Source organism: Poecilia latipinna, unplaced genomic scaffold (assembly GCF_001443285.1).
Source record: "Poecilia latipinna isolate Pla-1442-1.1 unplaced genomic scaffold, P_latipinna-1.0 Scaffold1491, whole genome shotgun sequence".
Taxonomy (NCBI): Eukaryota; Metazoa; Chordata; class Actinopteri; order Cyprinodontiformes; family Poeciliidae; genus Poecilia; species Poecilia latipinna.
Window position 1 is genome coordinate 87,954 of NW_015114107.1, and position 17,467 is coordinate 105,420.

Below are 17,467 nucleotides of genomic sequence, written 5' to 3' on the forward strand. Positions count from 1 at the left end.
TTTTGCCATTAGGTCATAAATAACTGCTAGGCCCAGAATCAGACCGCTCCAAACATTTCTTTGAGGTTATGAAACTCATTTTCAGTGAGATGTCTCTCTACTGCCTTTCTTTCCTTCAAAGTGTAGGAATGCTAAAAAACACCCACCATCTAACCTTGGATAGTTACTTTGTATCTTTAGGCGAGAAAAAAGAACAAAAACACCACTATCTTCTGATAGTTACTTTCTTTACTTTCTCTTGGAGGTGAAAAAAAGATTTTAAATACCCACTATCTGCCTCTTAGATGGCTACTTTCTTCCCTTAAAGGTGGAAAAAGAATAAAAATACCCACCATCTACTCCTTAGTTCACCAGCAAGTTGGAGCCTGTCCCAGCAGATATGAAAAAAAAAAAAAACACAGAACAAAAGAAAAAAACAAACGAACAAAAACAATAGAAACAGTCCTCACCCGATAAATGTATTGAGGTTCTTATGGATCCGGTCGGTCAGCAGTCGCAGGGACGAGACCTCGGACTCCCCCCGTTCAGTTTGGAGGTGAACTGAAGACGAACTCCTCAGATTGGCCAATGCATCCGATCTCTCGTCGCCCCTGACCTCTCCAACTCGCTGGATCCTGTTCCTGACGCCAAACTGTTGTGGAAAGTTTCTTTCAACAAAGAGTGAGGCAAAACTGTTTCAAGAACCAGACAAAGAATATATTCTTAATCAGTATTTATTCGAAGGCTCAACAGCATTCGAACGTTCACTGAACGCAGTCAGGAGAAAGAGTCCTGAGCAGAACACAGCTTACAGTTTTACAGGTAGAGGTTCATTCTGATTGCACAGTTTGGTGATCTACTTGGTTGCAGGACAGACAGCAGACTAGACAACAGGCACATGTGTCTTCTTCACTAGGAGCCAGGAGCAATTCAATGACTTCATTGTAATGCTAACAATAATCCAGGCAGCACAGAAAGAGCAGAAGGCTAAGGCTCAAAAGAGCTAAGCCTTCTGCTAAGGTTCAGATAGTTACTTTTTTTCGTTAGAAAACTAACAGGTTTTTCGTGACAAAACTAAAGACAGACTTGATGGCAGACTAGACGCAACAAGACAAGGACCCAACAAGAAACACAGGTGGGTTTAAATACACAGGGAGACAATCAGGAGAAACAAGGGAAAGCTGGGGACAATCAGAGGGTAGACGGGACAACAAGAAGACTCAACAGAACACAGAATCCTAAATAAACACACAAAAAACCCAAGTCACTACAAAGCCCATCTTATCCCCTAATCTTATATTCATCAGCAAAGGTTTAAAGATCAGCCTCTGTCCTCTTCTGTGAGTCAATCCTCTCTTCTGTGAGAGGTTTGATTGACAGACCGACCCATCAGGTCAGGTCTGCATGTTTTTCACCCCCAAAAATATTTGGATGAATAATCACCCCACTGTTGCAACTCAGTGACTTTCTTGATATATTCAGCGACATTTCAGACCAAAAAAATGTATATTAGCTAAAATTTAAATCGGCAGGTCGAGCTTTTTAAAGATCGGTAACCAGGGATCGGTCAGAAAACTGCGATCGATGAAGCTCTACACACATATTCATGAGATTCTTTGATTAAATAAATTTCTCTTAACTCCAATAGCTAAAATTTTAATTTATACCAGGTGAGTCTTTCTCCCCTGAGAATATAGACCGATACAGGTACTGGACTGATTCGGAGCCTTCAAATGATTTTAGTAGATGTTTCACATAACTTAGAAGTTGATGTAAAAATAATGTTTGTTTTAGCTACAAAATGATTCTGCTCAGCAGCAAACAACATATCCCCACCTACAGCATAGAGCAGCTCATCGATGCAGCAGCTATGTAGCCTGAAGTAAAAACCTTTTGCGAGACAATGTCAAAGATAGAGAAGTTTTAATTATTGTTATCAAACGTTATCAAACACGGCGTTTTGAAACCAAAACACCTCTGAAATATACAGAGCCAATCATGAGAATCAACTCATTTAAAGTTTAAACTCATTTTCACACAAAGACATAAATGTTTGGCTGTTGAACTGGACCGTTCCAGGTCGCTATCAAGCCAGCAGCTTTACAAATCTTTTACATTACATTAGATTACCAAGGCACATTAAAACAAACCTTTATCTTGGCTTTTTTGTACTCTTCCTCTATATTTTCTCCCTTCCTGGAGGAAGGGAGAAAACATTGTTTTGCTTACTTAACTTCTGACCGGAGCTTTGGACGTTTTGATGCGCTCTGCTCATTGCACGGCAGCTCATGATACCGGCGAAGCGTGCGGTACCTACCGCGCCCACCAGGGGCCCCAAGAGCAATTTATTTTTTTCTTTTTATCCTTAAAATAATGATTTCTACATACATTATCAAATATATATTATTGTAAAAACAAATCACTTCATATTGAAATTGTGTCTTTTTAATATTATAATGATATAGAAATTATTACTTTAAATAAAAAAAAAAAATATATAAAAAATCAGTTCCACTGAGGGTGCCCCTTAGTGGCCCTGGGGCCCTAAGCGGCTGCTTAGTTTGCTTATGCCTTGGGCCGACCCTGTGTGTATTAAAAATTGACTTTGACTGAAAACAGGACACAGTAACTCTCAGTGCCATGTCACACTTTCCATACATGTTTCTCTCTTTGCCTGTACCTTTCCAACATCACTCTGCCTGTATTTCTTTTCCTACGTTCGTTCTGTTACCCATTCAGGATGTAAACCAGACCTGGGTCAAATGACAACACGAAACAAAAACCTGTTGCTACAACAATTACTAAAATAAGCAGCTGTTACCAAAGAATAACATCTGCAAAGGGATCTTATTGTACTGCACACCATGATGGGTTTGTTATGAAGGCCCTTTGCTGCACATTAAGACCATAAGATATAAGTAAAACAAAGTAGCATGACAAAATGCAATTCATTCATTTATCTTGTACTGTTTTTTGTGTGTATTATTCTTTCAACATTGCTGATTTTACTCCTTTTTTTTTTACAATGTTTATAATTAGAACACATTATACTTAAATATGAGTATACTTTGGTTCTGTTTTCTCTTTTACAAACTGAACCACACATTCTAACTTATACAACTCTATTTATTCAGCCACGTTTAGTTTCTCCTGCTGTTGTTTGACATGCTTTAGCTAAAGAACTAAGAGTAATTTTTCACTCCTAATTAGAAACCGATTACTATCTTGACTTTATCTAAACACGTGGAACACATTTCTGTCCTGCTTGAATGGATGTCCACCTTTGTAAGGATCTAGGCATTCATCCAGTAGTGTTCTCCAGGAATGACAAATGCTCCGGCCACAATTTTCTAACTTATTATGGTGATAGAAGATTGTTTTATAAGCAATTAACAAATCACATAGCTAAACTAATAAAATAATAGCTGATTAAACTTTGATTTAACATGGGTTCAAACCTAGTTCTGTGTATTTTGGACAGAGTAAACAGACCCAGAAGTGATTGGGTATCTGTCATGCTGTCCTTTTCCAGGCTCTTTAAACAACAATATTTCTTTTAAATTTGTCACACTTTGGATAAAGCTTAGATTGACTCCATATGGGTACACCCCAAACTGGGATTTGATGTCATCACTTAGGTACATGAAATAGCTACATTCTTCATGGACTGACATGAGTTTGTTCTACCCCACAGAAGGGCAGAATAAATCAAACACCCAAAATGTACTGATGGGACTTGTGTGAAGGGTAAGTCAAGACAAGCCCTATTGTGCAGTTTTCTACACAGTATAATTTGTGTCTAACTTTCTATTTTTGCAAAAAAAAAAAAAAAAAAAAAAAAAGAAAAAAATTAAAAACTGGTTACACATTTTGATTTCTCAAAAACTGGATTTATTTTTTAACTTTCCCTCTGCTTCCATAGATGAGCTCAGAACCCAAAAACAATAATTATTTGTAAATCTTGTTTACATATGTTCCAGTTCTAGCGAGGAAGCTTTGAACTTGGAAAATTTCATTTGTTGATGAAACCATTTAAAAGTTTATTGGGGCAGTGTTATTTATTTTCCAGGCACATAGTGCAATTTTAAAGCACAACTAAGTAACTATGTTACCTCCAGTTGTTACTTGGACTCCATGCTGTATTAATGGTTTTGCATCACAGCAAGATGGTGTCTTGTTCAAATTTCAGCTAGGAAATTTATGAGTAGAGTTTGCATGTTTTCTGGGTATACTCTTACATTCTCCTGCAGTTCAAAAACATATATGATACTTTATCTAGTACATCCAAACTGACCAAAAGCCAGAGTGTGCATGACTGCTGTTTGACTTGCTTATGCCCTTCTTGGCCCCACAAGGGACTTCCAATTTGTAATAGGTTTACCTCGCAATTTGCCTGCAGATTCAGGTAGGCCGTCTCAATAGAAGTGCTATAACCTTGCAGAAAAACTGGTTTTAAAGAAAGAGTTTTAAAAAATACTGAAGACTATTAATGTCCAAAGATCTTTAAAAACACAACAAATTTGATTGTGGAAATAAAATCGGCCATTAAACGCAAGATGAAATTTACTTGAACAAATTGTGTAACACGGTAAGCGGTTCCAAGTTTGTTGTGCAGACCCAGGATATTTGAAATCACTTTCGGCTCCATCATGAAATGATTATGGAACAGTCCCAAACTTCGAAAGAAATGTTGCAGCTCTGAACAGAAAGAAGAGTGAAGCCACAACATCTTTTCCCAGTTAGGAAGGCTTAGGGTGCAGCTATCTCGCTTCATTGACCTGTGTTGATTACAGAAGTATCTGGCACGGAGGCTGGGTGTGTCTTGCCAAGCTCTAACCACCCAGGAACAGCGGAGCAGACACGCATACATCTATGCATATGCACATACTCGAACAACAATAGCTTTTTGAAGCTGCAGCTTCAGGTTGTTCTTATGATTTTTGGGAAGTCATACCTGAAACGGCAATGGGTCATAGTGAGTCTGGACTTCTCATCATTTCCAGTCATTCAGGACTAATTAGTAACTTCATTCCATTGTGGTGATTTTTTTCTTTTCCGTGTGATTCAAAAAAGTCATATTCATCGCCAGATGCTTTGTAAGGACATTACTGACTTATCACTTAGCTCATTTCAATATTTATTTTTCATTCGTCAATATTATATTGACTTCAGCACAACATTATTAGTCTTTTATTGTGGAGCCTGGAAATGTCTTGTAGACGTTTCAGGTAATGTATGCAGAAATTATGTTATCGTGATTATAAGAAGTGCAAAAGTTTTTTCAAATGTGATAAAAAGGGGATTTATGCAACATGAGCAAAGACTGTCAGAGTTCCCTCTCTCACAACTTCAACACTCCAAACTCCTCCAAACTAGCAGCAGCAGTAGCAGCAATTAGGAAATACCTGGTGGAACTTCTGAGGATATCATAGGAACTACTTGTCAGTGAAATTCTGCAAAGAATATTACAAAGTAAATTGGAATATGGAGGATTATTATTGTGATGACGTGCTGAGGATCAGAAAAAGCAGGATCTTCTTAAAGAGACAAAGGCCCGATTTCAAGATATTTAATCGCAAAGTGTTCTTTTATGCCTTTGATATATACAGCATTTTTACTAAAACTGAAGGTAACAGTTACTGTGCGATGAAATGGCACCTTGTGCCTGGAAAATTCATAATACTACTCCTTTTAAAACTGTTTGGGCATCCTAAAAAAACTAAGCAAAACCACAAATCCTCATAAAGGCAAATAACTTTTTTAAAGAGTTGTGTAATATGAGCAGCTCTTTTTAATCTTTATGTGGCCACAACTTAAATATAGAAAATATGTGCAAAAAGGAGCAAAACTGCAGAAAAGTTGCAAGTTTTTACCAGCCTCAAACTTGCAAAAGCCATTAATTATGAATTTCCTTTTAAAACAATGCAAAGTATATTATGCTTACTACCCCAAGAACAACACTGAGATAGTCTAAACTGACAGTAAAAAAGTAATATAAACATCCCAATTTTTCAGCAGAGAAAAAAAATAGTTTTATTTAACTTAATTTATTTAACTTTTATTTTAAATAGCACCTGCATGTAACCAGTGAGTTCATCAAAATGTCCATTGATCTGAATCATTAGTACCATCCAGGCCTCTACCAGTGAACTCAGTGTTTTGATAAAGGCTTAAAGATTCTTGGAAACACTCATGTATGCGTGTGTGTGTGTGTGTGTGCGCGTGTGTTGCTTGTATTTATTTGTGCTACTGTAAAATATTGCCTTCTAAGCCCATGGCAACTCCAGAGCAAGCTTGTAAGTTCATCTGTATTTCATGTCATGCTTTTTTTCCCCCCCCCTTTGTTCCCCCAAGGATTAATTTGCTAGTTCAGTCTGATTTATTCGGGTGTACCTGAGAATAGCTCAGATTATATGCCTAAAAGCTCATAAAAGTCTTGGATCAAACAATAGTTTTATGTGCAAGTGATTAAAGTCATTTCAAGTCTCAAAGGTTTGATCTTGTTGAATGCTTGTCATGTGACTCATGGCAATTTTACCTTTACTATGCTTTTGTTACTGGCAATTAAGCTCTTAAAACGCTAGCACACTTTTACATTTAATTCTACTGCCGCATAATGTACAAGTGACATGCTGTACTAAGTTTTATTACTTTAAGCACTCTTTGTCAAGCGTAAAATATTTACTTCTTTCTTTTTACCCATGCTCACCGGCCCTTCCAGTGTTGGAAGTTCAGCCTTGCTTGACCAATTAAACAGATCTGTGTGACCACAAAACGCAACCAAGAGCTCTTTTAGTGCAGATTTAAAAGCTTCTGAAGCAAAGCATAATAAATACTCACTTCTGGGAAGATTCTTCCAGGGGCCCATGAACATCCTCAAAAACATTCACACATTTACCATTTATTCTCCTCCTTCCCAAAATCAGCACCCCTCTTTGTTCTCTACATCCTTCACTTGTCTCTTTTTTCCGTCACTCTCCTATCTCGGCTCAGATATCAGATTATAGCTGCCATTCTGGAGTTATGAGTGGGTTGGGATGATATTGCCCTTTTTTAACTATGTTTTCATCTTGCTGCTGAGCTTGTTTTGGGGGTTTTGGAAAGTTTCTTAACAAACATCACCGTTATCTGATCCAGAAGCCTAAAATTGTTAAGAACTTTTTCACCTTCTTGATATGTTCTTTGCCTTTTTAGCTTCCTTCTCTACATTAACTCTCACAGAGTGGTTGTTCTGATTTGTTCTTGTTCCAATGGAAGAGTGGAGACTCTCAATGACAATCAGTAAAGCTGATAACCAAAACAAGAAAGCTGCCACATACATGAACTGGACATCTTTGATGAAGGATGGTCACTCATCAGGCTGGTCGCAATGCAGTTCTATGTGAACAAAGCCTAAAATTATCCACCCAGGTCCAAGAATAAAGCCAACCACTCCAACCCCAAAAAGCACCAGTCATGTTACAGCACTACCACAGAATACCAAGCAGGAATAGTACTGCCATCAGGGGAGAAGGAGAACGATTAAGAAATCTCATACCTCTCTGATATGGTATCAGTGCTACTTCTATTTTAATGATAACCAGCACTAAAGCAGATGGTCACTATAAAGACAACAAAAAAATCCTGCCATTTATCACTAATTCCTTGGACACAGCATCCTTTCATAGTTAATGTGGTGCTTGCAGAGTTGAAGATCAAAGCAGCACCCAGGACCGCCATCATGAAGTCATGGAAACTGATGGACATCACCGACATGAAAAGCTCAGGGTATGTCGTATTGCTGCAGCCATCCCCAGAACAGCACACCACCATACAGTGTTTTGGACTAATGCATGCCAGTTCATCAACAAAGGAGACCCTGGAAATCATCCCTAATATGAAAATAGGAAGAATTTTGAGGAAGCCCTGATGTTAGAGTCTTTGGCATCAGCGATGTTCTTTGCAGCCACAACTCGCTGTACAATCACCTAATCTGCACACCACTAGATTGAGGCAGGGGTCTGACCCAGCAAGACGTCAGGGCAAGGGAGGTCAGGATCTTTTGGACCTTGCAGGACTTTCAGTGTCTTGTTGAGCATCTGAGATACTGCTTGCAGGATACAGAAAATGTCAGATTTGGAGAAGACAGAAAAAAAGGAAGTGATGTTTAGATTGACCTCCATGTCTTTGAATCTTATCCTGCCAAGGCCTTCAATTTGGATAAAGATGATCATTATAAGATGGATGACTTCAGAGATTATCATGAATGCTTTGACTGCGACTGAGTAGATGACAGCAACCAGACCTCCTGCGACTTTCGGCACAGCTGTCATTGTGATGAGGGGGGATGATGGAAAGATAAAGGTTCCACCCTAAGGATTCCTGAATGAAAGGGGCTCCTGAATAGAGGTTCACAGACAGCATAGTGTAGATGTAAAGGATGAGAGATAAAGCAGAAAACACACCTTCAGGCACCGTCCTCCCTATTGTTTGGACAGGTACTCTGTCACTGTGTAAACTCCAACACTGAATATACACAGCAACTGAGGCAACGGTAGTGTTGAATTCCCACGCAGCCACACTAAACCCAACAAGTCCAATGAAATGCTCACTTCCTCTGGTGCTGACAAGGAGAGATGCTTCCAAAGCACCCCAGTTCATGGATCAACCTGCCTTGAAGTAGCCCCTCACTGTGCCTCTGTTGGCTTGTTGCATTGCCAGGAAGCCAATTCCAAGCACTAAGAGAAAGAAGATTAGGACAATAATGTGGTGATATTGGGGAGCCATAGTTGAAGACATATGACCCCTTAGCTAGCTTCTTATTGACACTACGTTTTAGTCTACATTTAAAACATTTGGAAATCAGTAACACTGTGTATAAATGACCTTATTGAGCTTTACATCATGTTATAATGTTGTAAAGCTCATGTTTGAAGAGTTCTCGAAACTCTGGTGGCAGCCATTTGGGGATGCCTAAACGCTTGCTCTCATGAAGCATTGCTTATTTTCACAAAGCTCCTCCTCTGAGCCGCTGATCCCCCGCCGATCTTCCGCCTCACAGAGCACCCCTCCTACGCACCTTTCTTACACAACTCCTCCAGAGTAGAGGTGGCAGCAACTAACAAGCACCTGGTGAAAATTTGAGTATTATACAAGCTACTCCTCAGTCCAGTGCATCTAAGAATGACTGAAAACAGCATAACGGCAAGGCATTATTGGGAAAGCAAAGTGTCAGAAAGAGTAGGAGCTTCTTCAAGTGCATCTACTCCAAAAGAGCATATATTAGAGTGTTTGCAACCTTGCTGTTGTGCATTAACTTTCAAGCAGTTACTACAATAGCAACAGGCAAAACTGTGTTTGGATTGTTTGTTAGTGATGTGTGGGTGTGAGGTCTAAATTATCATGTTTGTAATGTGGTAATTGAGGTTTTCCTGAAAATACAACCTTACTACATATACAGTACCATCGAAATTCAACTCCCATGCATTCCAATCATATACTGTAATCACCTTCAGGGTTCTTGCATGCCTTCACCTGGTTCCTAAACTATTCAGATTAGTCACAACTGGAAACACCCTGGGATCTCTTAAGCATCATAAGGTGAAAAAAATAGATGTATATTTGTTGGGCTTAAGCTTATAACCCTGTCAGAGAAAGCAACCCTGCAACAATTAATAGCCAAAATTGACAGACTGCCATGTAGCAGGATTACAGTTTTATATTAATACACTTAATGCTGTCACTTGAGCATCTCCACATAAACATGCACTGATACAGAAACATTAAACCTTTTTCATTTCAACCTAAGGAAACACAGCTTCTCATATGACAAGTTGTGTTTGGACCTGTGTGAGCCACATGTGTATAAATGCCTTCCTATTGGTATGTGAGGGGGTATGTGCACGAGTGCGCATGTTGACCCAGTTTAACCCTTTTCAAAGACACTCTGTGGGGTTTTCAAAGAGTAAAGCCAAAACAGCTGCAGCTTTGTTCAGATACCAGGTGTCTTTTTTTTTAAACTCACCCCTCAAAACTAACTCACATTTCTTCACCTCTTCTCACCCAAACATTCTGTCTATATGTGGTTGAGTTTTGAAATTCCTCTAAAATACTAACAAACTGACAATTTTCCTTCCTTAGTTAAATCATTAGTGCGTGCTTTCGAACGACAGGTAAATACTTTCTTCAAGAGAATTAGTAGGAACTTGCAAATAGCAGTGTGGCCTTGGAAAACAGGTTGGGTTGCTATCTTATTTACCTGGATGAAGCCAAAGATGTAGTCAATAGGAAACAGAATTGCCTCCATCTCTTAATGTTGACAGGTTTTGCCTCAAGGTCTTGTAACTGAGAAAACAAAACCCAAAATGGAGCATTGGTTTAATAGTGTGCTCATTTTGGCAAATGTGCAATGTTGAAACAGGTCTGTTATTTGCCTGACTCATTTCTCCAAGTAGCGAAGGTCCCTAGAGCAAAAGGACATCTTGAATCCAGCATCTGAAGCCTCTCCTTGTCTAAAAGTTTAAAATTTATCACATATCATCAAATCGCCCATTGTTTTCTGATTGCACAGTAATAATGTGCAACTGAACCAGGCTTACGTGATTTAAAAAATTGCTGGTCATAGGCTCGTAAAAATCAGACTTTTCCTGTCAAGTAATGATGTTACCTGTCATTACTGCATGACTCACTTCAAGATATAAGTTCAAGGTTGGACCTTTCAGAGCTTATGCTTTTGCATGTTGCTCTATACCAGTTGATTATCTTGAAACTAGTATTTGTAGAAAAATGATGTAAATCAGCACATCTGGTGCATTATCTGCCATGACTGCCAGGAACAATCGCCTGACAAAGCAGGTAGCCTGTGCAGCATGGTCTATCCCATCAGCATCATTCCAGTCAAAAACATTGAGAAGAAGACATGCTTTTTTTTTTTTTTTTTTTTTTTTCTATAAGATGAATTCACGTTCTGGTCACTGCCTGGAAAATGCTGAGTGCAATCTCCAGTTTAAAAAGAAAATGTTTCCAATAAATCCAGACTTAATAAGCCCATCTCAAGACTTTACAGTTAGGTTTCATTGTAAAACATCGCTAGGATGATGTTGGCATGACTGGGAGGAAAAAAACAGATTGCATCAACTGATGACAAGTTGATGCAACCTGTTTGCAAGTTTCTGTGGAATTCTACTAGATCCACGTTGAGATGAAGAAACTTTTACTTAACAAAAGAAACAATGGCACATGTGGTAAATTGAATTACGCCAACTTAGATGTAAACTGGGAACTAAAATGAACATATTTCTCATATTTATTTTCAGTGTGCTTGATGCAAGATGGCAAAAACAGAATTAGGTCAGCAGTCATAGAATATGTACATATAAAAAAATATTTTATTTAAATACAAAATGTTTTTTATTTAAATTTCTTAATTTGAGCAGATGTAAACAAGTAATGCTTGTTGTGCAGCAAAATATGACTTATGTAACTTATTTTATTTTTATTTTTATTTTCAATATTCTGTGCTAGCAGATGGAGTGGCTGGGTTCAATAAAGACATCCACAAGAAGCTGTGATGTGTTTTGATGTTTAATTGTGTAGGATACCAAGTGTTTGCTGGCAACACCACAAATCAACCGATACCTGCTTGTGCTTGCTTATTGCTCAGCTATGCAGGGTTAATGACAAGTGAAAGCGGAAAAAAAATCTTTAACAAATTGACAAGAATGATCTTCAAGAGCTTTGTAACATGTTGAGAATATGCTCTTACATGTGCTGCAGTCGGGTGAGTCACATCACTGTCACAATCAATGGAGGGCAATGACCGTTGAAACTGTGTATCTCATATAATCTCTGTAAAACGAGAAATACTCCTTGTGACTTTTGCTTTTCTAGAACCGGCAAAAGTCAAACCACAAAAATGCCGGAAATGCCATGTGGAAATTAGATTAAGGGTTAGATTGTGAGATTGATAAGGTTTTCTCGTTCTGTCTTTGGCTATGCTTATGGTTTAACCACAGCAAGATTTCTCAATTTTGGTGAGGGCAAGTGTTAAGTGATTTCCTGCTCATCGTTAATGTCTTTGAACATATCTTTTGTTACTTTGCTAAAATCATTACTAGCTCTGGTTCTTTGACATTGTGTGTTCTTGTACAAGTATTCCATATTGATTTTGTAACTACAGTCAGTAAAATGTTTTGAGAGGAGGCCTGTAAATCAGCAGATTCTCATGCTGGAGTAACATCATGGGACATTTTGTGTGTAGAACAGCCAGTCATTAAACAAGACTTAACACTTATAAAAATGACAGAAAGTTCAAATAAATGCCTAAAAACTTAGTGTCAAATTACAAAGAACAAAACAACCTGAACCACTGAAAACAAAAAGTTTTTAACATCTAAAGCAGATACTGCTGAAGATTGAAAGAGTATTTGAGAGATTCTATTGCCCCTAATCTCAATACTGACTCTCATCCCTTCACTTTGGCAAAGACCCAGATGTGAAATTAACACAAGATGTTGGTAGATTTAAAATTTCGCAGAGATCTCTGGGAATATGTTTCAGTAGCAGTGGGGCATATCTCAGACACAATGGTGAGAGAGGCTAAAGGTTACTAAACTCACTTTCCCAGTATGTAGAAACACAGTAAGAGACACAGGAACACATAAACACACACAAGGGGGTTGGGTTTAATAAAGTTCTTGATTTCCACTGAGAGAAGATTGGGCTTGGAGGACAAGTGTGGGAACAGCTAGAAAGGTATTTAAATTGTGAAATCATGTTGGAGATCATACACCAGGATATACACGTTTTTGTTTTTTTTTTTCTTTCTCCGTGCAGTATATGTTTTGCAGTGATTCCAGATCCATCTGTGCATACTGAGCGTGATGTGTCTGAAACCAAACCGGGCTGTTTTCTCCTCTGTGTCCGTCCCTAGTGGGACAATAGCTGAATTCTGTATAGCGAGACCGTGGGTGGAAGGAGACAGAAGAGTCAATGAGTGAAGAGGCTTCTGGGGTGCGTCAGCACAAGGCCATGATGAGGGTGTAGGAGGATGAACTATCTAATGGGCAGAGCAACGGCTATTCAGTTACCTCACAGGACAACATGCATGCATGGATGTGACTAACTTTAACAAAAGTGCAGATGATATTAAGAAACTAATTTATTTTCTATGTCACATATGGACACCCAGGCAGACGGCCACAATCGGTGATCTTTGTGAAGGTTTTCACTGTGACTTGGGGGGTGGGGGAGGTGGGGGGGGGGCAGATGAAATAATGTTTTGAATATGTCAAAAGGTGATGCTCACCTAATTAATAGACTGCCTGTGATTCATACTGTTTTTTTGCAAGCATTACAAAGCACTGCTGATGATGTTGTAACATGTCATAATTATTTACTGTCAATGCAAAACGTGTCACGTATATTAATATAATTTATATTTCATCCAAACTTTTGTATGTTCAAACATTAACTTAATAGATTCTGGGCTATGTCTTCATTGACCAAGTTCCTTGCATACAGAACATTTATAGAAATGGCATATTTAAAGCCTTAAACACACACATTAAAAGTGTAACACAGACAAATTTAACAAACAAGACAGGATTCATAATTCAGGAAGAGTCCTCAATTACTAAATCAACTGTTGGTAAGAGGGTGTGTCTGGCTTCAGATGAAAGGGAATTTGTTCCATCAAGCAATAATGGATAATTGGAAACTTACGAGATCAAATCGTAATTTCCCAATTATCCGTCAAGATAATTGGGAATTACCCATTGGGAACAAACAAGGTCTTAATGTACATCTTTCACCATTTGCAGAGTAAGACATTAGGAAAATGTTTGAGAAGTCTGGGAAAATCCAAGAGTGTAAAAACCAAGACCGGAAACCAGAGTGAGGGAACCATGCAACTGTCAAGGTTAGATCTCCAGAGGTTTGTGTTTATTCTGTTTTGCACAAATTGCAGCAGGCTGTCTTAGATGAAATGTGCTTGCTGTTGACAAGCCTGCTTGCAGTCCATACCTGTCCAATTTTTAACAACTTATTGTGCATCAAAAAGGGAGAAATCTGACAAAATCCAGCATTTGTTTCTTTAAAACCCTTGCAAAAAATGTTCTGCACAGATTGCAAAGGATTTTGAACAGAATGTAAAAGGTAAAGCAATATATAATAGATAATAGATTTTATTCTTGGACAAGAACATTTTTATTAGTTATTGAGATTGACAGTAAAATTGGGGCTTCACAAGCACCTTTGTGCATCTGGTGTTTCACATCTTATTAGACAAAATGATTTTGCATTGTACCTTGAATAAAGAAAAAAAGTTAAAATATTTTTGGAAACTGCTCATTCAAGACATTTCCTCTGTATTTCAGTGTTGATTTCTACTTGAAAAGATAAACTTTTACCATTTCTGAGAAAAATAGTCAAGAAGGAGTTCTATGATGTTCACATACGCCAGAGTAGACAGCAGGAATTGGGGTTAGTCCTGCAACTACATGAGCAAACGCTGTCCAATTTGAGCTCTAACCAGTTTTTACATTCTGGGAAATGGAGTTCTCTTAAAGACAAACAACAGATACATGTTTCTGAAGTTCAGAGAAGTAAGAATACTTAGAATATTGTGAACAACTTGTGTCGCTTGACGTAATAGTTATGAGTGTGTGGACACTCTCTGTCTTGAAACATTTTGTGCCATGGAAAAACTTGTCCAACCACTTGACTGCTATGTCATTCAGAAAATTATTGACAGACTAAAAGGTGTTGTCTGTCAAACAAAGAGTTTTTTTTATGTGTTGTCTAGATTGCATGTCGCTTCATCTATGTGGTATTCCTTTATTCATTGTTACAATGAGAAATTCCCCATTAACTGCTTGAAATCCTGGGCACAAGCACAAAAAAAATACTGCACCTTAAGATAACTGCCTCTTGCAGACAACTTATTGTCTCTGGATTATAAACATCTTTAAAGGGGTTTTAAAGTACTCTAATAAATGCAGCTGAGAAAAAATAATGTATATTAGATTCTATCCAAAAATTTTGCCTAAAACACATTCAAATTTATACACAAATGACATCTGCAGAAGCCCCTGTGTTTAAAATGCCTTAAATATGAGAATATGGTTGCACTCTTGACCTCTTCTCCACCCTCTCAGTCAAAGTACTCAACCCTCTTCAGCCTTTCTCGCCCCTTAACCAACCACTGAGCGGGGTGCAGGGCCATAGTTCAATATCTGGGGTTTCCCCTTTCAGAGGCTTGATAACAAGGACAGAGGCGGTTTTGACAGTGACCGTCTTGTACGCACGGCCAAACACACACAAGCACCCATGCATGCTGGTGGACGTCTGAAAGGGAACAATGTTCGCTCGGGTTTGAAGTCAACCCCATGGGGTCAAAACTCTTTAGCGGTAAGAGAGCCTTCTCATGTCTTTTACTGGTTTTCCTTTCAAGGCTAATTTGAAACCCATAAAGTTTCTGATTGTTCAACTCGATATATCTTAATTTTTCAGATGAAACAATACATTTAATCTTCCCAGCAAGAATAAAAAGCGGTGACAATGACACACAATCCCTCCTTTCTTTTTTTTTTTTTCTTTTTTTTTTTTCCTTTGTTGGGTGGCATGGTTGGGATATCTGAGTGTTCAGCGCTAGGGGCTCTGACAATGATACGGTTCAGGTCGAGGGGAAGCCATGAAAGGGAAGACGCGCACAAAACCAGAAAGACTGTGCAGAAACACGTCCAAGACATTATGATAAGACTTATATATTCGTAAACAAGAAAGTCAGAGAAGTGTTGCGATACCAGAGCAGAGGGAGTCTGCTGAATGCAGGGTGTGGCTGGCAGCTACTAGGGTGATGGGATATCACAGTCGCCCGTTTTGACAGTTTTCTTTGCTTTCTTCACATTGTCCGCCAATGACAAGTAGCAGAACTAAATAAATTCCTGACTCCACCAGACCATCAAACTTCTTTTCTTGTACGTGCTTGCGTGTGAAAATAAACTTGTTTTTAGGCACGCGTAATTTTACAAATTCAACTCTCAGGAGTTAAACGGCGTGGGAATTTTATCAAAGTGTTTGAGAATCGGTTTTATTGACTTTCACTCCTTCGAAATGTTAGTGGTTAATTACTTATATTCAAACTTTTGCAGAAGGTTATCTCAAGGAAGTTGTCAGAAGGGACCCTATAGCGACAGGACTGGTTAAAAGCATTTGCGCGTCAGAAAGAGTCGCACAGAGGAAGGAGTGAAATGAAAGGAATACATGAATGACACCAGCACTAGGACCTGCAGGGAGGAGACTCTCACTAAAGATCACCACAGACTGTGGGAGGCACACACAGACTGAAGTGGATGGCCCAAGACCTGGATGCAGAAGCGGGATTTTGATTTTGGGATAATTCTTCTGCAGCTCTGGGGGGGAAAAAAGTGAAGAGGAATATAACTGACTTACTTTTCAACTTTTATCCAACAGTGGAGAGAGGAGAAGGAGCATTATTGACGTGGTGAGTTTTGCTCTTCTGATTTGGGAGCTGAGGTAAAACCTGAGGAGCGTGCATGGCGTGTATTTTTAAAGACTCTTTTCCTTTTTTTTTCTTTTCCTCCTTTACCTGCTTCTTAGTGAGAGTGAAGCCCTCTTGGTAAGGCTGAGGTTAAGCAGCAGGCAGTTAGTCCTGCTTGCTGGGGAGAAAATTCCAGCTGGAAACAGCACACAGGAGGTGCCATAAAAAACAAAACAAAAAAGTTTTACAAGATAACACTGCTAATGTTTGTGGTGCCATGTGCTGTCAGCAATTTTGCGTCACACACAATCATTTTCTGGGTTTATTTAGAGGGCGAGAGGGGAGGACCGGGTCGAGCTTCAGCAGAGCAGAGAGAACAGAAATGAAGATTAGAGAAGAAAAAGAAAAGCAAAAAAAAACAAAAAAAAAAAAAACGGGGTTCTCCAAACTTCAATGGGAAGTCATTTACTGCTCAGTAAACTCCTGGGACATCAGGTTACCTTGTCCCCCCACCCCTCCCTACCTCTTTTTTTTTCTATCTGTCTTTCTTTCCCACTCATGTTACACAACCCTCAAAAGACTTGTAGATTCTGATGAGCTCCAGTGTCTAACATGAAGTTACGGAGGTTATCTGAGGGAGGAGCCTGGTGCTTGTATGGGCGTGCCTTTGAACTTTTTTATTATTATTATTCTACAGTTTTTCTATATCCAGAGTTGTATTTTTAAGTTTCAAGGCAAGTTTTGTGAATTTAACACAGACTCTACGCCTGCCACTCCTACATGGAATTCTTTCCGGGCTTTGACAAAGCAGGAATGTCATGACGAACAAACATTTACTCACACAAACCAACATTAGACATCGATTTAGCCGTAACCCGAAAGGTGAAGTTGATTTTGTTTTGAATTAAATATCAACATCAAAAAACAAATGTGATACTAAAAAAAAAAAAAAAAAAAAAAAGGATTTTTTTCTTTTTTTTTTCCCCAAAATAAATTTTTTTTGTGCTC

General features: G+C 38.6%; 1 protein-coding gene and 1 pseudogene across 2 annotated transcripts in view; one reads left to right on the forward strand and one right to left on the reverse strand.

Moving 5' to 3' along the window:
* Positions 1-445: 445 nt before the first annotated feature.
* Positions 446-8,757, reverse strand: LOC106963066 (sodium/myo-inositol cotransporter-like; annotated as a pseudogene).
* A 7,500-nt stretch (positions 8,758-16,257) lies between these two features.
* The window catches only part of LOC106963075 (neurotrophin-7-like), a 27,455-nt gene continuing 26,245 nt past the window's right edge, over positions 16,258-17,467 (forward strand). For both annotated transcript variants that reach the window (XM_015057793.1, XM_015057795.1), the window contains exon 1: positions 16,258-16,462. The gene's annotated coding sequence lies outside the window, so the exon portion shown is untranslated. The remainder of the gene's footprint in view (positions 16,463-17,467) is intronic.